This window comes from Trachypithecus francoisi, unplaced genomic scaffold, assembly GCF_009764315.1.
Source record: "Trachypithecus francoisi isolate TF-2019V2 unplaced genomic scaffold, Tfra_2.0 Lachesis_group6, whole genome shotgun sequence".
NCBI classification, from domain to species: domain Eukaryota; kingdom Metazoa; phylum Chordata; class Mammalia; order Primates; family Cercopithecidae; genus Trachypithecus; species Trachypithecus francoisi.
The window spans coordinates 69,072,675-69,095,708 of record NW_022681471.1 but is presented as its reverse complement, the minus strand read 5'-3'; positions in this window follow the sequence as shown (position 1 = coordinate 69,095,708).

Sequence of the window (23,034 nt, the reverse complement as noted above, 5' to 3'; positions counted from 1 at the left end):
ATTTAAAAAATGTATAGTTGTAGGTGCTACTTTGTAAATGAGAATCAGGCTGCAGAAATATCTTTTTCATGAAATGCAGAGTGAAAATGGCTTTCTTGTTAGATTCTCCCTAATTAACTGAGAATTCTAAGAGGGGCTACACAAAATGGTGGAAACTGGAAAGTAAAACAGTTGGGGGGGTCAGAGGAAGAGTGAGAGCAATGTTCTTTACCCTAACATTTGAAAGCTATATACAACAGAGATGTCCTATAAAAGGTATTCAACTATTATTTTTTCTCTCTTGCCTTTACTGCTTTATAGCCTAGAACATGAAGGCTTGCCAAGTCACAGAGGTTACGTTAGAGAGAGAAAGGGATGGGAACCACTTTGGCTTCTTTGGTCACCAAATCTCTGTTCCCATCAATCGGTTGTTTTTGAGAAAGATACATGGTGAGGACTAAATTCTGATTTTTTCATCTTGCCCAAATTCCTATCTAAGGGGTCTGGGGAGTCATGCCCTACAAATTATAAATTCTAATTGGATGAGTTTTATTTAACTCTATATGTATCATAACTTACTTTCCAATCTGACTCTGGCATAATATTACAAGACAAGGAAAAAAATTAAAATATTTTACCCCAAAACAAGTTTCTTTACCATATCTTGAAATGGCTCTGCAAAGCTGTTCTTTGTGGGAAAAAATTTGCATCTGTAAAGAATCTCTATTAACATAGCTAGATCTTATTCATCCAGGCCTTCCCAATCCTAAAGAGATTAACAAAAGTCTAGCACCTTTTAAAGATCTGAATAGGAAACATTTGTCATGTATTGTCTCTAAGGGCAGCCACTCTCAGACTTCAAAAGAACCTTGATCTCCACAATCTTTTATCTTAACCGGAACATTTCCTTTCTATAATCCCAGGTCCTTAGATAAACTCAACCAATTGTCAACCAGAAAATGTTTAAATTTATCTATAGCCTGGAATCCCCACCAAAGCTTTGAATTGTCCCACCTTTCTGGACCAAACCAATGTATTTCTTAAGTGTATTTGATTGATGTCTCATGCCTCCTTAAAATGTACAAAACCAAGCTGTAACCCGACCACCTTGGGCACATGTTCTCAGGACCTCCTGAGGGCTGTGTCATGGGCCATGGTCACTCATATTTGGCTCAGAATAAGTCTCTTCAAATATTTTACAGAGTTTGACTCCTTTTATCAACAATGGCTATGCAAGATTGCCACTCAGGTACTGATTTCTCTATTATGTAGCATGCTAGGGTTTGGTAGATAACAGGAGTCTAGAAAGTTTAGAGAAAGGAGACATGTTCTTTCCTGAACTTGGTGTCTTGGTTCCCTGACTGGGAAGTAAGGTAATTAACGGATGGTCTAGGCAGCACCTTAGGCAGATTTAGCCTGCCCTGAGGAACATCCCTGCGGGGGACTCCAACCAGCCAGAGCAATGCGGATCCTGAGAGTGCTCCTGGGTACACATTTGCCCCAGTGGGATGCCTCACCAGAGCAGAGCAGTGTGTGGCAGGCCCCCGTAGAGGATTAGCGCAGTAGCTGAACACCAGGAAGGAACTGGCACTTGGAGTCCAGACATCTGAAACTTGGTAAGACTAGTCTTTGGAACTTGCCCAATCCATTTGAGTGGAAACATGGCCTGATCACCCACACTGTGCCTTTATTGGCATTTTGGTTTTGGTTTTGGTTTTGACTTGGTTTGAATTGCTTGACAGGACCAGTCTTGGGAACTTGCCCACTTCATTTGAGAGGAAGCGTGGCCTGATCACCCATGGTATGCATTTATCGTCACTTTGGTGTTGGTTTTGGTTTTGACTTGGTTTGAATTGCTTGACAGGACTGGTCTTAGGAACTTGTCTACTCCATTTGAGTGGAAGCGTGGCCTGATCACCCACGGTATGCCTGTACTGGCACTTTGGTTTTTGTTTTTGACTCGACTTACATTGCTTGATACTTTGGTTTTGGTTTTGATCTGGCTTGGATTTCTGGATATTCAGATTTTGGTTTTGATTTTGGTTTGGCATACACTGCAAAAGTGTGTGTGTGCCCTTTTAACCTGTTCTTGTTTTGTGGTGTGTGTGTGGTGTGAGCATGGTATTTTGTCTTGAACAAGTATGGGTCAAGCACAAATAAGCCCACACTACTAGGAAGTATGTTGAAAATTTTTGAGAAAGAATTTAAGAGAGACTATGGAGTACTATGACACCAGGAAAACTTAAAACTTTGTGTAAAATAGACTGGCCAGCATTAGAAGTTGGTTGGCCATCAGAAGGAAGCCTGGACAGGTCCCTTGTTTCAAAGGTATGGCACAAGGTAACCTGTGAAGCCACTGCACCCTGACCAGTTCCTGTACATAGACACTTAGTTACAGCTGCTTTTAGATCCCTCCACAGTGGTTAAGAGAACTGCAGCATAAGCAGCTGACATAGGCAGAGAGAGAGAGAGAGAGAGACAGAGAGGAGGGAGAGAGAGACAGAGAAGAGAGAGAGAGGCAGAGAGGAGAGAGAGACAGAGAAGAGAAAGAGAGATATACAAGTCGTTAAGAAAAAAACAGTGTACCTTATTCCTTTAAAAGCCAAGGTAAATTTAAAACCCGTAATTGATAATTGAAGGTATTCTTCATAACCTTATAATGCTCCAATACCACTTTGTTGTCAGTGTAAACAAGGGCGTATCCTGAAAGCACTGAGGCCTTCCTATCAAAAATCCTTAACCCAGTAACCCGTGGATGGCCCAAATGCATTCAATCTATAGTGGCAACTGCTTTTCTAACAGAAAAAATAAAAAATAAAAGAAAATAATAACTTTTGGAGAAAACCTCATTGTGAGCACACCTCACCAGATCAGAAGTATCCTAAGGAAAAAAAGGAGGGTGGAATTTATATAAAAATTATATGGTAAATTCTTGTCCTGAAATAAATTTTTTTTGTTGTTATTTTATTTTTTTATTATACTTAAGTTCTAGGGTACATGTGCATAACGTGCAGGTTTGTTACATATGTATACTTATGCCATGTTGGTGTGCTGCACCTATCAACTCGTCAGCACACATCAATTCATCATTTATATCATGTATACCTCCCCAATGCAATCCCTCCCTCCTCCCCCCTCCCATGATAGGCCCCAGTGTGTGATGTTCCCCTCCCGAGTCCAAGTGATGTCATTGTTCAGTTCCCACCTATGAGTGAGAACATGTGGTGTTTGGTTATCTCTTCTTGTGATAGTTTGCTAAGAATGATGGTTTCCAGCTGCATCCATGTCCCTACAAAGGATGCAAACTCATCCTTTTTTATGGCTGCATAGTATTCCATGGGTATATGTGCACATTTTCTTAATCCAGTCTGTCACAGATGGACATTTGGGTTGATTCCAAGTCTTTGCTATTGTGAATAGTGCCGCAATAAACATACGTGTGCATGTGTCTTGTAGTAGAGTATTTATAATCCTTTGGGTATATACCCAGTAGTGGGATGGCTGGGTCATATGGTACATCTAGTTCTAGATCCTTGAGGAATTGCCATACTGTTTTCCATAATGGTTGAACTAGTTTACAATCCCACCAACAGTGTAAAAGTGTTCCTATTTCTCCACATCCTCTCCAGCACTGTTGTTTCCTGACTTCTAAATGATTGCCATTCTAACTGGTGTGAGATGGTATCTCATTGTGGTTTTGATTTGCATTTCTCTGATGGCCAGTGATGATGAGCATTTTTTCATGTGTCTGTTGGCTGTATGAATGTGTTCTTTTGAGAAATGTCTGTTCATATCCTTTGCCCACTTTTTGATGGGGTTGTTTGTTTTTTTCTTGTATATTTGTTTGAGTTCTTTGTAGATTCTGGATATTAGCCCTTTGTCAGATGAGTAGGTTGCAAAAAATTTCTCCCATTCTGTAGGTTGCCTGTTCACTTGATGGTAGTTTCTTTTGCTGTGCAAAAGCTCTTTAGTTTAATTAGATCGCATTGTCAATTTTGCTTTTGCTGCCGTTGCTTTTGGTGTTTTAGACATGAAGTCCTTGCCCATGCCTATGTCCTGAATGGTACTACCTAGGTTTTCTTCTAGGGTTTTTATGGTATTAGGTCTAACATTTAAGTCTCTAATCCATCTTGAATTAATCTTCGTATAAGGGGTAAGGAAAGGATCCAGTTTCAGCTTTCTACTTATGGCTAGCCAATTTTCCAGCACCATTTATTGAATAGGGAATCCTTTCCCCATTTCTTGTTTCTCTCAGGTTTGTCAAAGATCAGATGGCTGTAGCTGTGTGGTATTCTTTCTGAGGACTCTGTTCTGTTCCATTGGTCTATATCTCTGTTTTGGTACCAGTACCACGCTGTTTTGGTTACTGTAGCCTTGTAGTATAGTTTGAAGTCAGGTAGCGTGATGCCTCCAGCTTTGTCCTTTTGACTTAGGATGTCTTGGCAATTCGGGCTCTTTTTTGGTTCCATATGAACTTTAAAGCAGATTTTTCCAATTCTGTGAAGAAACTCATTGGTAGCTGATGGGAATGGCATTGAATCTATAAATACCTTGGGCAGTATGGCCATTTTCACGATATTGATTCTTCCTATCCATGAGCATGGTATGTTCTTTCATTTGTTTGTGTCCTCTTTGATTTCACTGAGCAGTGGTTTGTAGTTCTCCTTGAAGAGGTCCTTTACATCCCTTGTAAGTTGGATTCCTAGGTATTTTATTCTCTTTGAAGCAATTGTGAATGGAAGTTCATAGTTCATTCTGATTTGGCTCTCTGTGTCTGTTATGGTGTATAAGAATGCTTGTGATTTTTGCACATTAATTTTGTATCCTGAGACTTTGCTGAAGTTGCTTATCAGCTTAAGGAGATTTTGGGCTGAGACAATGGGGTTTTCTAAATATACAATCATGTCATCTGCAAACAGGGACAATTTGACTTCTCTTTTCCTAACTGGATACCCTTGATTTCTTTCTCTTGCCCGATTGCCCTAGCCAGAACTTCCAACACTATATTGAATAGAAGTGGTGAGAGAGGGCATCCCTGTCTTGTGCCAGTTTTCAAAGGGAATTTTTCAGTTTTTGCCCATTCAGTATGATATTAGCTGGGGTTTGTCATAAATAGCTCTTATTATTTTGAGGTACGTTCCATCAATACCGAATTTATTAAGCGTTTTTAGCATGAAGGGCTGTTGAATTTTGTCAAAAGCCTTTTCTGCATCTATTGAGATAATCATGTGGTTCTTGTCTTTGGTTCTGTTTATATGCTGGATTACAATTATTGATTTGCGAATGTTGAACCAGCCTGCATCCCAGGGATGAAAGCCACTTGATCATGGTGGATAAGCTTTTTGATGTGCTGCTGAATCCGTTTTGCCAGTATTTTATTGAGAATTTTTGCATCGATGTCATCAGGGATATTGGTCTAAAATTCTCTTATTTTGTTGTGTCTCTGCCAGGCTTTGATATCAGGATAATGTTGGCCTCATAAAATGAGTTAGGGAGGATTCCCTCTTTTTCTATTGATTGGAATAGTTTCAGAAGGACTGGTATCAGCTCCTCCTTGTACCTCTGGTATAATTCAGCTGTGAATCCATCTGGTCCTGGACTCTTTTTGGTTGGTAGGCTATTAATTGTTGCCTCAATTTCAGAGCCTGCTATTGGTCTATTCAGGGATTCAACTTCTTCCTGGTTAGTCTTGGGAGAGTGTAAGTGTCCAGGAAATTATCCATTTCTTCTAGATTTTCTAGTTGATTTGCGTAGAGGCGTTATAGTATTCTCTGATGGTTGTTGTATTTCTGTGGGGTCGGTGGTGATATCCCCTTTATCATTTTTTATTGCATCTATTTGATCCTCTCTCTTTTCTTCTTTATTAGTCTTGCTAGCGTCTGTCAATTTTGTTGATCTTTTCAAAAAACCAACTCCTGGATTCATTGATTTTTTGGAGGGTTTTCTGTGTCTCTATCTCCTTCAGTTCTGCTCTGATCTTAGTTATTTCTTGCCTTCTGCTAGCTTTTGAATGTGTTTGCTCTTGCCTCTCTAGTTCTTTTAATTGTGATGTAGAGTGTCCATTTTAGATCTTTCCTGCTTTCTCTTGTGGGCATTTAGTGCTATAAATTTCCCTCTACACTGCTTTAAATGTGCCCAGAGATTCTGGTATGTTGTATCTTGTTCTCATTGGTTTCAAAGAACATCTTTATTTCTCCCTTCATTTTGTTATGTACCCAGTCGTCATTCAGGAGCAGGTTGTTCAGTTTCCATGTAGTTGAGCGGTTTTGATTGAGTTTCTTAGTCCTGAGTTCTAGTTTGATTGCACTGTGGTCTGAGAGACAGTTTGTTATAATTTCTGTTCTTTGACATTTGCTGGAGTGCTTTACTTCCAATTATGTGGTCAATTTTGGAATAAGTGCGATGTGGTGCTGAGAAGAATGTATATTCTGTTGATTTGGGGTGGAGAGTTCTATAGATGTTACTAGGTCCGCTTGGTGCAGAGATGAGTTCAATTCCTGGATATCCTTGTTAACTTTCTGTCTCGTTGATCTGTCTAATGTTGACAGTGGAGTGTTGAAGTCTCCCATTATTATTGTATGGGAGTCTAAGTCTCTTTGTAAGTCTCTAAGGACTTGCTTTATGAATCTGGGTGATCCTGTATTAGGTGCATATATATTGGGAGAGTAGCTCTTCCTGTTGAATTGATCCCTTTACCATCATGTAATGGCCTTCTTTGTCTCTTTTGATCTTTGATGGTTTAAAGTCTGTTTTATCAGAGACTAGGATTGCAACCCCTGCTTTTTTTGTTCTCCATTTGCTTGGTAGATCTTCCTCCATCCCTTTATTTTGAGCCTATGTATGTCTCTGCATGTGAGATGGGTCTCCTGAATACAGCAGACTGATGGGTCTTGACTCTTTATCCAGTTTGCCAGTCTGTGTCTTTTAATTGGAGCATTTAGTCCATTTACATTTAAGGTTAATATTGTTATGTGTGAACTTGATCCTGTCATTATAATATTAACTGGTTTTTTGCTTGTTAGTTGATGCAGTTTCTTCCTAGCCTCGATGGTCTTTACATTTTGGCATGTTTTTGCAATGGCTGGTACCGGTTGTTCCTTTCCATGTTTAGGGCTTCCTTCAGGGTCTCTTGTAAGGCAGGCCTGGTGGTGACAAAATCTCTAAGCATTTGCTTATCTGTAAAGGATTTTATTTCTCCTTCACTGATGAAACTTAGTTTGGCTGGATATGAAATTCTGGGTTGAAAATTCTTTTCTTTAAGAACGTTGAATATTGGCCCCCACTCTCTTCTGGCTTGTAGAGTTTCTGCCGAGAGATCTGCTGTTAGTCTGATGGGCTTCCCTTTGTGGGTAACCCGACCTTCTCTCTGGCTGCCCTTAAGATTCTTTCCTTCATTTCAACTTTGGTGAATCTGACAATTATGTGTCTTGGAGTTGATCTTCTCGAGAGTATCTTTGTGGCGTTCTCTGTACTTCCTGAATTTGAATGTTGGCTGCCCTACTAGGTTGGGGAAGTTCTCCGGATGATATCCTGAAGAGTGTTTTCCAACTTGGTTCCATTATCCCCCTCATTTCAGGCATTCCAATCAGACGTAGATTTGGTCTTTTTACATAATCCCATACTTCTTGCAGGCTTTGTTCATTTCTTTTTCTTCTTTTTTCTTTTGGTTTCTCTTCTCGCTTCATTTCATTCATTGATCCTCAATCGCTGATACTCTTTCTTCCAGTTGATCGAGTTGGTTACTGAAGCTTGTGCATTTGTCACGTATTTTCCGTGTCATGGTTTTCATCTCTGTCATTTGTTTATGGTCTTCTCTGCATTAATTAGTCTAGCTGTCAATTCTTCCACTCTTTTTTCAGGATTTTTAGTGTCTTTGCGCTGGGTACGTAATTCCTCCTTTAGCTCTGAGAAGTTTGATCGACTGAAGCCTTCTCTCATCTCGTCAAAGTCATTCTCTGACCAGCTTTGATCCGTTGCTGGCGATGGGCTGCGCTCCTTTGCAGGGGGAGATGCGCTCTTATTTTTTGAATTTCCAGCTTTTCTGCCCTGCTTCTTCCCCATCTTTGTGGTTTTATCTGTATCTGGTCTTTGATGATGGTGACGTACTGATGGGGTTTTGGTATAGGTGTCCTTCCTGTTTGATAGTTTTCCTTCTGACAGTCAGAAGGACTGTCTGTTGGTCTGTTGGAGATTGCTTGAGGTCCACTCCTGACCCTGTTTGCCTGGGTATCAGCAGCAGAGGTTGCCAATGATAGAATATTGCTGAACAGCGAGTGTACCTGTCTGATTCTTCCTTTGGAAGCTTCCTCTCAGGGGTGTACTCCACCCTGTGAGGTGTGGGGTGTCAGACTGTCCCTAGTGGGGGATGTCTCCCAGCTAGGCTACTCAGGGGCCAGGGACCCACCTGAGCAGGCAGTCTGTCCGTTCTCAGATCTCAACCTCTGTGTTGGGAGATCCACGCCTCTCCCCAAAGCTGTCAGACAGAGTTGTTCACGTCTGCACCGGCCCCCGCTGCTTCCCCTATTGGTCTTCAGCTGTGGGCTGTCCCCAGAGGTGGAGTCTACAGAGACAGGAAGGCTTCCTTGAGCTGCTGTGAGCTCCACCCAGTTCGAGCTTCCCAGAGGCTTTGTTTACCTACTTAAGCCTCAGCAATGGCGGGTGCCCCTCCCCCAGCCTCGCTGCTGTCTTGCGGATAGATCGCCACAGACTGCTGTGTTAGCAGTGAGGGAGGCTCCGTGGGCGTGGGACCCTCCCGGCCAGGTGTGGGATATATTCTCCTGGTGTGCCTGTATGCTTAAAGCGCAGTATTGGAGTGGGAGTTACCCAATTTTCCAGGTGTTGTGTGTCTCAGTTCCCCTGGCTAGGGAAATGGATTCCCTTCCCCCTTGCACTTCCAGGTGAGGTGATGCCTCGCCCTGCTTCAGCTCTTGCTGGTCAGGCTGCAGCAGCTGACCAGCACCGATTTTCCGGCACTCCCTAGTGAGATGACCCCAGTACCTCAGTTGAAAATGCAGAAATCACCGGTCTTCTGTGTCGCTCGCGCTGGGAGTTGGAGACTGGAGCTGTTCCTATTCGGCCATCCGTCCTGAAATAAATTAACTGGTTGTTTAAAGAAAGAAATATTTGTAGTAAGTCAGAAAGTTGAAGCATGTCGAAGAATTGTCTGCGAAAGTCATGAAAGAGAAAAATGTTTAAAAAAATCCAAATAGTTTCCGTGCAAGGTGTATAAGGAAAGTAAAATATACCTTTGGTAAAAAGATTATAAGGAGGCATAAAAATGTGGATTTTTACCTACATTAAAAGGTTAAAAAAATTATTGTTTTGAAAGTTTAAGGAAGTTTTAAAACATTAATTGTAAAGAAAATTCTGTGTGTAAACATACTAGCTAAAGTTAAAAAGGTGTCATCCAGTTTTTCTGCGAACTGAACATTAAAGTAAAAACAAAACAGATTTTTCTTAAAGCACCAACCTGCTCTTTAACAAAAATTATAAAAGGTTAAAAAGAGTCTATAAAATCTTACCTTATGGTCAAACATGAAAAACTGGATAAATATGTCTACAAGGTTTTATTAAAATTAAGTTTAACATTAATAACACACTAATATAAAGATAAAATTTAGCTTATCTGGTATAAAAATCATACAAGAAGCATTATTAAATATAAAATGGTGTTTAGCTTTCTTTAGTCTAAAAACTAATAAAAATAGCTGCTAAGGGAAACATTCATTTTACTAGAGGATCATAGAAGTTAAAGACTTAAAACAAACTTTGGTAATTAAGACAGCATACTGAGATGCAAATGCCTGGTTGGGATGGATCAAATATTCCATCCACACATTAAACAAAAGCAATTATTATGCTTGTGCACATGGCAGGCCAGAGACCCAGATTGTCCCATTTCCACTAAGATGGTCCTCCAGTCAACCAGGCATGGGCTCCATGGTAGCTCTTTTCCAGGATTCTACAGCCTGGAGTAATAAGTCTTGTCAAACTCTCTCTGCTATATCCCAAAGTCCAGCAACCTGCGGGTCAGCCCCTGAGGGCCATCCAGCTTCTGTCTCCCAATACTAAGTTCACTTCATGTCTCTCATGACAGGGAACAAACTTAGCATTCCTTAGAGACCTGAAGGGATGCCGTGAGCTTAAGAATTTTCAAGAGCTTATCAATCAGTCAGCCCTTGTTCATCCCCGAGCAGATGTGTGGTGGTATTGTGGTGGACTTTTACTGGGCACTCTGCCAAATAACTAGAATGGCACTTGTGATTTAGTCCATTTGGCTATCCCTTTCACCCTGGCATTTCATCAACCAGAGGAAGAAAATAAAAAATAAGACATCATAAAGGCTGGCCCCCATGTCTAAGGGCCCTGGCAGCAATGGCCCTGTTAGCACAAGAAGCAGATAAGCTAACTCTTAGGCAAAACCTAAACATAAAGTCCCCCCGTGCTGTGGTGACTTTAATAAATACCGAAGGACATCATTAGCTAATGAATGCTAGACTAACTAGATACCAAAGCTTGCTCTGTGAAAATCCCCACATAACCATTGAAGTTTGCAACACCCTAAACTCTGCCAGCTTACTCTTGATATCAGAGAGCCCAGTTAAACATAACTGTGTAGAGGTATTAGACTCAGTTTATTCTAGTGGGCCCAACCTCTGCAACCATCCTTAAACATCAGTAGACTGAGAGCTGAACGTGGATGGAAGCAGCTCTGCCAAACCCTGCAAAGTGACTCTGAAGAAGATGACAAGCCCTTCTCCAGTCACACCCAGAAGCTGACTGGTCCATGCATGGTCGAAGCATGAGGAAACTCATTGTGGGACTCATTTTCCTTAAAATTTGGACTTGTACAGTAAGGACTTCAACAGACCTTCCTCAGACTGAGGATTGTTTCCAGTATATACATCAAGTCACTGAGGTAGGACAAAAGATTGCTACAGTCCTATTATTTTATGGTTATTATAAGCGTACTAGGATGCTAAAAGAAACTTGTTTGTATAATGCTATTCTATCTGAGGTATGCAGCCCAGGAAATAATCAACCTGATGAGTGTTATGACCCATTTTAAGCCTCCCACTCCCATGATCACAGTCTTTAAAATAAAATTAAGGACTTGTCCTTTTCTAGGCAACACAAGTAAAGTAATAGCTAGGACAGAAGAAAGAGGGGTCCCCAAGCATATAACCCTACAATTTAATGCTTGTGCCACTATCGATAGCAATCAGCAATGAATAAGATGCAGTTCTTTAAATTGAAAAAAAAAAGTTACAAGGCAAGAAATAAGTATATCTGCCATGAATTAAGCTCATGTGCAAATGTGTGTAATTACTGGTCTTGTGTCATCTAGACTACTTAGAAAAAGGATGAAAAGGATTCTGTTTAGCTCCAAAAAGGAGAAGGCAGCCACTCCTGTATGAGTGGAAGCTGCAACCCCTTGAAATTAGTAATTACAAATCCCTTAAACCCAAAGTAAAAAAAAGGAGAACATGTATCTCTGGGCATTGATAGAAAAGGACTAGATCCTAGAGTAAATATCTTAGTAAAAGAAGAGGCTTGTAAACTCTCTCCAGAACCAGTATTTCAGACTTTCTATGATGAACTAAATGTGCCAGTACCAGACTCCAGGAAAAACCAGAAATTTGTTTTTGCAATTAGCCGAGCATGTAGCCCAGTCTCTAAATGTCACTTCATGTTACGTTTGTAGAGAAACTGTAATAGGAGATCAATGGCCATATGAAGCCCGAGAATTAGTGCCTACAGACCCAGTTCCTGATGAATTCCCAGCCCAAAAGAAACACCCTGATTATTTCTAGGTTCTAAAATTTCAATTATTAGACAATATTGCATAGCTGAAAAAGGAAAGAATTCACTCATTCTGTAGGATGACTTATTTACCTAGGGCAAAAACTGTATAATGGTACCACAAAAACAGTTACATGGTGGAGTTCAAACCATACAGATAAAAATCCATTCAGTAAATTTCCAAAGTTGCAGACTGTTTGGGCCAAACCAGAATCCCACCGGGACTGGATGGTCCCCACTGAGGTATACTGGATATGTAGACACAGAGCCTATGCTAAGCTGCCTGACCAGTGGACAGGTAGTTGTGTTATTGGTACTATTAAACCATCTTTCTTCCTACTGCCCATAAAAACAGGTGAACTCGCTGGGCGCGGTGTCTCACGCCTGTAATCCCAGCACTTTGGGAGGCCAAGGTGGGCGGATCATGAGGTCAGGAGATCGAGACCACAGTGAAACCCCGTCTCTACTAAAATACAAAAAATTAGCTGGGCACGGTGGCGGCCGCCTGTATTCCCACCTACTTGGGAGGCTGAGACAGGAGAATGGCGGGAACCCAGGAGGTGGAGCTTGCAGTGAGCTGAGATCGCGCCACTGCACTCCAGCCTGGGTGGCAGAGTGAGACTCCGTCTCAAAAAAACAAAAACAAAAACAAAAAAAAAGGTGAATTCCTGGGCTTCCCTGTCTATGCTTCCCAAGAAAAGCAAAACATAGCCATAAATAATTAAAAAGATGATGAATGACCTTCTAAAAATGTTATACAATATTATAGGCCTGTCCCTTAGACACAAGACAACTCATGGGGAAACCGGACCTCCATTTACATGCTCAACCAAATCATACGGTTGCAAGCTGTTTTAGAAATCATCACTAATAAAACTCATCAAGCCTTGACTATTCTGGCCCAGAAAGAAACTCAGATAAGAAATGCTGTCTATCAAAATAGACTGGCTCTTGACTACTTGTTAGCAGCTGAAAGAGAGGTCTATAAGAAATTGAACCTTTCTAATTACTGTCTACACATAGATAATCAAAGGTAAGTAGTTAAAGACATAGTTATATGACAAAACTGGCACATGTGCCCATACAAGTGTAGCACGGATTCAACCCTGAAGCTGTGTTAGAAGGTGGTTCCCAGCACTAGGAGGATTTAAAACTCTTACAATAAGAGTTATAATAGTAATAGGAACCTGCTTACTGCTTCATTGTTTACTACCTGTACTTCTTCAAATGATAAAAAGCCTCATCGGTACCTTAGTTCACCAGAATGCTTCAGAACAAGTGTACTATATGAATTACTATTAATCTAGTGCACAAGAAGACACAAATAGTGAAAATAAGATGAGAACTCCCACTAATAAAAAGTGAGAGTCTCAAAGGGGGGAAATGAGGGAAGAGAGAGACCCTCTCATGTTGTTTCATACTCAGAAAAGGAAAGAGAAGCGAAACTAAAGGCAGGTAGCCCGGCGCCGAGAAACCAGACCCGAAACTAGGCCTGGGCCTGCCTGACCTAATCCTGGTAGTTAAAATGCAACCCCTGACCTAACAACTGATGTTATCTATAGATTCCAGACATTGTATGGAAGGACATTGTGAAACCTCCCGTTCTGTTCTGTTTCACTCTGACCATTGGTGCTTGCAGCTCCTGCCATGTACCTGCTGCTTGCTCAATTGATCACAACCCTCTCACGTGGACCCCCTTAGAGTTTTGAGCCCTTAAAGGGACAGGAATTGCTCACTCGGGGAGTTCAGCTCTTGAGACAGGAATCTTGCCAATGCTCCCAGCCAAATAAACCACTTCCTTCTTTAACTCAGTGTCTGAGGAATTTTATCTGTGGCTCATCCTGCTACAGGTGAAGGGGGAGGAAAGAACAGGAAGGAATACCATTAAGCTCTAAGGATCATCAATCAATCAGCACAAAACATTTCTGAGTGCCTTTTAATGAAATATAAGAGTTTTCTATTTCCCCAAATTCCAAAGAGCAAACCCACCATATCTCTGAAGTGTACAGTAATCTTAACCCTTCTGTTTCTGGAGAGCATATCACAAATAGGCATATCACCTAGGACTTCAAACACCCAAAGGGACAGTTAGGCTATAAAGATAAAACATATGAATTTAGTAATAATACAAATAAGAAACAGGATACTTTATGCAGATGTTCCAAAGCTTTGGCCTGTTTGTGATTTTAGATTCATGAGCATATACCTAGGACACAAATGGATATCCATTGTAATTGATTGAGAATAAGCTGACATTAACAATTTAAAGAGACACTGCAAGTAGTGTAAGCATGTACAGACATATATAAAATATTGCTATTTATGCTGGAAAGGATGAGGCTAATTGAGGATTCTGATATTAGCTTTATAAAGGGATGTGTTCCAATTAGAAGAGGTGGAGAGAGATGTGAAATTTAGAATTCTTATTTTAATGATAAAGGGAATATGTGTGATAGAAAAGACTAGGAATTGGGAGGGAAAAACTTTCAGTGAAGCTACTGTTTTTGTTGTTGTTGTTTTTTAACTGTAAACAAGCCACTAAACTTCCTAAACAAAAGTGAACTTCGAGTGAAATTATAATGTTTACCATGCAGAAAACAGGGCATTTTTCCATTTCTAAAGGAATAATAATGAAAACTTAGATGGCTCCCCAATACTTGGCAAACTGTGATGGTTATATTAAGTGTCAACTTGATTGGATTGAAGGATGCAAATATTGTTCCTGGCTGTGTCTGTGAGTGTGTTGCCAAAGGAGATTAACATTTGAGTCAGTGGACGGGGGGGAGGCAGGCCCACCCTCAATCTGGGTGGGCACCATCTAATAAACTGCCAGTCTGACTGGAATAAAGCAGGCAGAAGAAGGCAGAAGAAGCCAACTTGCTCAGTCTTTTGGCCTTCATCTTTCTTCCTTGCTGGATGCTTCCTGCCTTGAACATTAGACTCCAAGTTCTTCAGGTTTTGGACTCTTGGACTTACACCAGAGGTTTACCAAGGGCTCTCAGGCTTTTGGTCACAGAGTGAAGGCTGTATTTGTTGGATCCCCTACTTTTGAGGTTTTGGGACTTGGACTGGCTTCCTTGCTCCTCAGCTTGCAGACAGCCTATGTGGGACTTCACCTTATCATCTTGCAAGTCAATACTCCTCAATAAACTCCCCTTCATATATACATCTATTCTATTAATTCTGTCCCTCTGGAGAACCCTAATACACAAACTAACAGTAGGTTGTTGAGTAGAGTGTAAAACTTCTGACTTACAGAATATTGTTTTCACTTAGAAGCTGCTTTATCAGAAGTAAAACAGCTCTCTCACCCTATAAACTCCCAAATTTTCAACAAAAAATGCACAGAGCGACAAGAGCAGCAATAACAAAATCCTAAACAAGAAACACTAAAAAATATCTCTGTGAAAAGATTGGAATAAAATAAAACATCAAAACAAAAAACTCCACAAAACAGCAAGAGAATATCACAACCAGTCTATAGTGATGACAGTTAGCACTATGATGGTTATCATTGCCTTCCTATGTTTCCTTCCATCTGATACTAAGGGTAACATTTCAAGCACAGGTAACAAACAGGTAACTCAAATTCCTTTTGTACTGTTTTCCTTCTTTTTGGATGTCCCCTGACTTTCTTAAGTAAATTTAAGGCCACACACGTGAACACAGAGAAACATTTCTTTATGCTGCAAATGGTGACCTTCACATTATCAGTGTCACTATTACTGTGGCTGGTCTCGTCTTCTCCCACTATGGGCACTATGGAATGATTAATGACACAAGAGAAAGTCAAAATGGAAATAGGGACTAGATGGAACTTCTGGCAGTCAAAGAAGAAGGATTTATGTGTTAGTGTTAACACTATAACACTATAACTATATCGTATATATAGTTATAACTATATCGTATATATAGTTATAACTATATATATATATAACTATATGACTATAACTATAACTATAAACTATAACTATATAGTGTTAAGGAGGACAAGTCAAGTTGTAACAAAGCTTAGTAAACCAGCTCTGCCCTATAACCTGGCCATTGCCCTTTCTGCACATCAAGAAGTACTTTAATAACCTTTGGAAAATGGACCTTGAGTACAATGTTCTTATGATACTAGATTATATAATTTAATAGCACCAGATAACCTGGGGAGATTCAACAGTTGGTCCTAGAATATTTTAGTTGTCTCAGTTGCTTACCATAATCATTAATTTTCTTCTGTTATTGTTGACATTTATTTCATTTCTTTAAAAATCTTATAAAAGATTACATCATTGAAGTCTCATCATGCCCAACTCTCCAGTGTTATCACCCTCAGCTTCAAGGTAGGTATATGGAAGTTATTTGAGATGATTATTACATAGCTGATCCCTAATATTTATATTTTCTGTATTTAAAAATTCATTTCCTTTCTAAAATTTAGCTGTAATTCCCAAATCAATACTTGAAGCACTTTTTCAGTTATTTGTAAACATGCTCAGAGTGATAAAAATTGTGAGTCATCTGATGTGCACATTTCCAGCTGAGGTTGAACAAAGTGATACTCTGTCTTTTTGTTTCAGCTCTCATACTATAAACAAATGTCTTTTGTATTGTCTATTTCATATTATGTCTTTCACATTTTTGTTCTTTTGTTGGTGATTTTACTATTTTAAATTGCTGGCAAGCATAGTGCTGGAGTGTTGTCTATGGTCCTAAGGGCAAGAATGGGATGGGCCATGAGGAGAAAATATATGTGTTAGATAAGCTTAGTTCAGGCATGAATTATAGTGGTTTTGTCCCTGATCTCAAAGTTAATGAAACAGCAATATATTCAAGCAAGGTGACTTTAAACAGAAACACACATAAAACAGGGTTATGTATTGACTGGTTGAAAAATGTTTTGTGACCAGAAGCTCACAAGAACTTAACCCTGTACTTCCTCTAGAAGAAATGGTTCAGTATTTGCTAAATCAATGTTTGCAGTGACTTTATAGAACATAACTACCATGAATGCTGAGAGTTGAATATATTTGTATAACACACAAGAATGAAGTGTTCCAACCAAATACCAGTAAACTTTATGTCAGTCTCCCCTCAAAATCTTAGAATAGCTTATTTAAAAGGTTGGCCTTCAGCACTTAAAAATAAAAGAACTACTTACTAGGCCCCAACATGCAGTAAAAATTAAAAAAAATCAATTAACATCAGACTAATTGCATTTTCTGTTTTGACATGTTTACAAGCTAGACAGATCACCAATGTGGGTTATATCACATTTTAATCTCAATGAAACATTTGACATGGTCTTTAATTATATCCTTGTAGACAACACGGAGATATATGGATTGGACAATAATACAATTAAGTGAGCACGTAACTATATAGAGTTCTCTATATTAAGTGTTCTGATTGAGAAATTATTACAAAGGTGTAAAGAGGGTTCTGATGATGTTCCATAGTACTGTCCTGAGCCTTTATTCTTCAAAGCTCTGTCCTTTCCAGAATTTTAACTGGTGACTTTCATAGAGAAGTAGTAAGCATGCTTAACAGAGTTTGGTATGTTAAGAAGCTATGTGAGAATAAGATGGCAGAATAAGAGGTACCCCCCCTTGCCCCTTATATCCTTCCACAACAACAATAATTTGGGAACTATCCACAAACAAAAGTGCCTTTGTGGAAGCTTTGGGATCCAGGCAGGAAGTTGCAAAATCCTGGTGGAGTGCAAGGCCAAGGAGGACCATTGTGAGAAGGCAGGCCTGTGCCCAGGTGGAAGGCTTGCCTACCACAGTCCTGGCTACAGACCTAGAAACATTGTTGCTCCCTGTGGACTCAGCTACAGTCCTGTTTAGTCTTGGTTCTGCCACCCAATCCATATACCAAGAAATCCAAGAGGAGTCATGCCTACCCCATGTTTTAGGTAATAGGCCTGCTAACCTTGGTCCTGGATATGGACCCTGAAAAGGTCCATGACCTGCCTCCATCCCCTCTCAGATGTGATTGGGCAACAGTCCTGCCCACACATGACTATGCTGTGATACATGCCCATCCGCACCCTTAGAAGCAGGTCTGCTGAACTCAGTCTCACAGTAGATCCTGAAACAGTCCTGTAACTCAGTTCCAGCTCTTCCCAACTGTGGTCTGAGCATATTTCTGTCTTTCCAGGTACACACCAGTAGACACATCCATTTGTGCTACTGGAGGCAAGTTTGCCAACCTCAGTCTGACTGTGGATCATGAGGCAACACTGTAACTCAGTTCTACCCCTTCCCAGCCATGGTCCAGGAGTAGTCCTTCCCACTCAGGGATTTGTTGGGTAACATGCCCATCCATTTCCTGGGTGGTAGGCCTACCAGTTTTGGTCTAACTGCAGATTCTGAAGCAGCCCTGAGACAAAGATCCAGGTTCACTCAGATAAAATTAGGAGTAGTCCTGCCTTCCCAGGAACCCAGGAGGATGCATACCTGTCCATGCCCCTGGAGTCAGGTTTGCAGACCTCATTCTCAGCTGTGGACCCTGAAGTAGCCCTATGACTTTGTTTCAGCTCCTCTCAGCCATGATATGTAGCCAGTCCTTCCTGCCCAGGGACCTGGCCAGTAAACCGATAAGAGCCCTCCCAATGACTCAGTGGAAACCATACTCATTTATATCACCTGGTAACAAGTCCACTGTCTAAAGACACTGAAGTGGACACTTTAACCAGGGCTAGCTCTACTGACCAAGGTCCTGAAGGTAGTTCAGTCCATAGGAGCTAGACAGAATCTACATTAGTCTGAGACTTTGTTAACAGACACACCAACTGCAGACCTGCTGGGCACCCAGCAACAGCCATGCGACCCAGCTCCAAGAATGTTTCACTGCAATCTAGAAGGGAATTCCATAAGCTTGGGGATCCAACAGGAAAAGGTCTTTACCTGCCAAAGCCAGTCAGTAAAGACCGGAGGAGATTTTTGTGCACTCAAATGTATAGACATTAATATGAGGCTACATGGATTATATATAAGAAAAATCAGGCACACATGACACCACCACAGGAGACTAATAAAGCTCCAGTAATCAATCCCAAGGAAATGTAGATCTATGAAATACCCGGCAAAGAATTCAAAATTGTCATTTAAAGAAGCTCAAAGAGATGTAAAATAACAGATAAACAACAACATGAAGTCAGGAAAACAATGCATGAAAAAGAGAAGTTTAATAAAGAAATAGAAACCTTAAAAAAGAACTAAAAAGAAGTCCTGAAGCTGAAGAATACAAGGAAAGAATGAAAAAATTCAATAGAGAGTCTCGACAGAAGACTCAAACACAATAAAGCTTCAACAGCAGACTCAAGCAGTGAACTCAGACGGGTCATCTGAAATAAGCTAGTTAGCCAGGTGTGGAGGCTCATGCCTATTGTCTCAGCACTTTGAAAGGCTGAGACAGGTGAATCACCTGAGGTCAGTAGTTCAAGACATTAGTCAGTTAAAGGAACAAAAAAGAAAAAAGAATAAAAAAGAGTGAATGTCCCTATGAGACCTAAGGGACACCATCAAGTGAATAAAAATATGCACTATCAGATTCTAAGAAGGTGAGGGAGGAGGGAAGGAGAGAGAGAAATAGCAAGAAAGCTTATGTAAAGAAATAAAGGTAGAAAATTCTCAAATATTGGGAAAGATATAAATATCCAGACTCATAAAGCTCAAAGACTTTCATGCAAAATAAACCCAAAGAAGATTATATATGGACACATTATAATCAAATTGTCAAAAGTCAAAGACAAAGATATAATTTCGAAAGCAGCAAGAAAAAACAGACTAATCTCATACAAGAGAATCATCGTAAGGTTATCAGTGTATTCTTAGCAGAAAACTTGCAGGCTAAGATAGTGGAATAATATATTTAAGTCATGAAAAATACCTGCCAACCAAGACACTATGATGGGAAGAGTCGTCCTTCAGAAATGAAGAGGACAAAGATATTTCTTTTTTTTATTATTATTATACTTTAAGTTCTAGGGTACATGTGCACAACGTGCAGGTTTGTTACATAGGTGTACATGTGCCATGTTCATTTGCTGCACCCATCAACTCATCATTTACATTAGGTATTTCTCTTAATGCTATCCCTACCCCAGCCCCCCATCCCCTGATAGGCTCTGGCATGTGATGTTCCCCACCCTGTGTCCATGTGTTCTCATCGTTCAACTCCCACCTATGAGTGAGAACATGCGGTGTTCGGTTTTCTGTCCTTGTGATAGTTTGCTTAGAATGATGGTTTCCAGCTTCATTCATGCCCCTGCAAAGGACATGAACTCATCTTTTTATGGCTGCATAGTATTCCATGGTATATATGTGCCATATTTTCTTAATCCAGTCTATCACTGATGGGCATTTGGGTTGCTTCCAAGTCTTTGCTATTGTGAATAGTGCTGCAATAAATATACGTGTGTATATGACCTTATAGCAACATGATTTATAATCCTTTGGGTATATACCTAGTAATGGGATTGCTGGGTCAAATGGTAATTCTAGTTCTAGATCCTTGAGGAATCACCACACTGTCTTCCACAATCGTTGAACTAATTTACACTCCCACCAACAGTGTAAAAGCATTCCTATTTCTCAGCATCTCCAGCACCTGTTGTTTCCTGGCTTTTCAATGATCTAGCTGGCGTGAGATGGTATGTCATTGTGGTTTTGATTTACATTTCTCTGATGACCATTGATGATGAGCATTTTTTTCATATGTCTGTTGGCTGTATAAATGTCTTCTTTTGAGAAGTGTCTGTTCATATCCTTCATCCACTTTTTGATGGGGTTGTTTGTTTTACTCTCGTAAATTTGTTTAAGTTCTTTGTAGATTCTGGTTATTATCCCTTTGTCAGATGGGTAGATTGCAAAGATTTTGTCCCATTCTGTAGGTTGCCTGTTCACTCTGATGATAGTTTCTTTTGCTGTGCAGAAGCTCTTTAGTTTAATTAGATCCCATTTGTCAATTCTGACTTTTGTTACCTTTGCTTTTGGTGTTTTAGTCATGAAGTTTTGCCTATGCCTATGTCCTGATTGGTATTGCCTAGGTTTTCTTCTAGGGTTTTTATGGTGTCAGGTCTATCATTTAAGTCTTTAACCCATCTTGAGTTAAATTTTGTATATAGTATAAGGAAGGGATCCAGTTTCAGCTTTTTTTTTTATTAATTTATTTATGTTTTATTATACTTTAAGTTCTAGGGTACATGTGCATAACGTGCAGGTTGTTACATATGTATACTTGTGCCATGTTGGTGTGCTGCACCCATCAACTCGTCAGCACACACACAATTCATCATTTATATCATGTATAACTCCCAATGCAATCCCTCCCCCTACCCCTCCCCATGATAGGCCCTGGTGTGTGATGTTCCCCTTCCCGAGTCCAAGTGATCTCATTGTTCAGTTCCCACCTATGAGTGAGAACATGTGTGTTTGCTTTTCTGTTCTTGTGATAGTTTGCTAAGAATGATGGCTTCCAGCTGCATCCATGCCCTACAAAGGACACAAATCATCCTTTTTGATGGCTGCATAGTATTCCATGGTGTATATGTGCCACATTTTCTTAATCCAGTCTGTCACAGATGGACATTTGGGTTGACTCCAAGTCTTTGCTATTGTGAATAGTGCCACAATAAACATACATGTGCATGTGTCTTTATAGCAGCATGATTATAATCCTTTGGGTATATACCCAGTAGTGGGATGGCTGGGTCATATGGTACATCTAGTTCTAGATCCTTGAGGAATTGCCATACTGTTTTCCATAATGGTTGAACTAGTTTACAATCCCACCAACACTGTAAAAGTGTTCCTATTTCTCCACATCCTCTCCAACACCTGTTGTTTCCTGACTTCTTAATGATTGCCATTCTAACTGGTGTGTGATGGTATCTCATTGTGGTTTTGATTTGCATTTCTCTGATGGCGAGTGATGATGAGCATTTTTTCATGTGTCTGTTGACTGTATGAATGTTTCTTTTGAGAAATGTCTGTTCATATCCTTTGCCACTTTTTGATGGGGTTGTTTTTTTCTTGTATATTTGTTGAGTTCTTTGTAGATTCTGGATATTAGCCCTTTGTCAGATGAGTAGATTGCAAAAATTTTCTCCCATTCTGTAGGTTGCTGTTCACTCTGATGGTAGTTTCTTTTGCTGTGCAGAAGCTCTTTAGTTTAATTAGATCCCATTTGTCAATTTTGACTTTTGTTACCTTTGCTTTTGGTGTTTTAGTTATGAAGTTTTTCCTATGCCTATGTCCTGATTGGTATAGGCCTAGGTTTTCTTCTAGGGTTTTTATGGTGTCAGGTCTAACATTTAAGTCTTTAATCCATCTTGAGTTAATTTTTGTATATGGTATAAGGAAGGGATCCAGTTTCAGCTTTCTACATATGGCTAGCCAGTTTTTCCAGAACCATTTATTAAATAGAAAATCCTTTCCCCATTGCTTGCTTTGGTCAGGTTTGTCAAAGATCAGATGGTTGTAGATATGTGGTGTTATTTCTGAGGACTCTGTTATGTTCATTGATTTATATATTTGTTTTGATACTACTATCATGCTGTTTTGGTTACTGTAACTTTGTAGTATAGTTTGAAGTCAGGTAGTGTGATGCCTCCAGCTTTGTTCTTTTGGTTTAGGATTGTGTTAGGAATGCGGGCTCTGTTTTGGTTCCATATGAATTTTAAAGTAGTTTTTTCCAATTCTGTGAATAAAGTCATTGGTAGCTTGATGGGGATGGCATGGAATAGGTAAATTACCTTGGGCAGTATGGCCATTTTCACGATATTGATTCTTCGTATCCATGAGCGTGGAATGTTTTTCCATTTGTTTGTATCCTCTTTTATTTAGTTGAGAAGTGGTTTGTAGTTATCTTTGAAGAGGTCCTTTACATCCTTGTAAGTTGGATTTTTAGGTATTTTATTCTCTTTGTAGCAGTTGTGAATGTGAGTTTACTCATGATTTGGCTCTCTGTTTGTCTGTTAATTGTGTATAGGAATGCTTGGGATTTTTGCACATTGACTTTGTATCCTGAGACTGCTGAAGTTGCTTATCAGTTTAAGGAGATTTTGGGCTTAAATCATGGGGTTTTCTAAATATATAATCATGCCATCTGCAAACAGAGACAATTTGACTTCCTCTTTTCCTAATTGAATACTCTTTTTTTCTTTTTTTTTTTTTTTTGAGGCGGAGTCTCGCTCTGTCGCCCGGACTGGAGTGCAGTGGCCGGATCTCAGCTCACTGCAAGCTCCGCCTCCCGGGT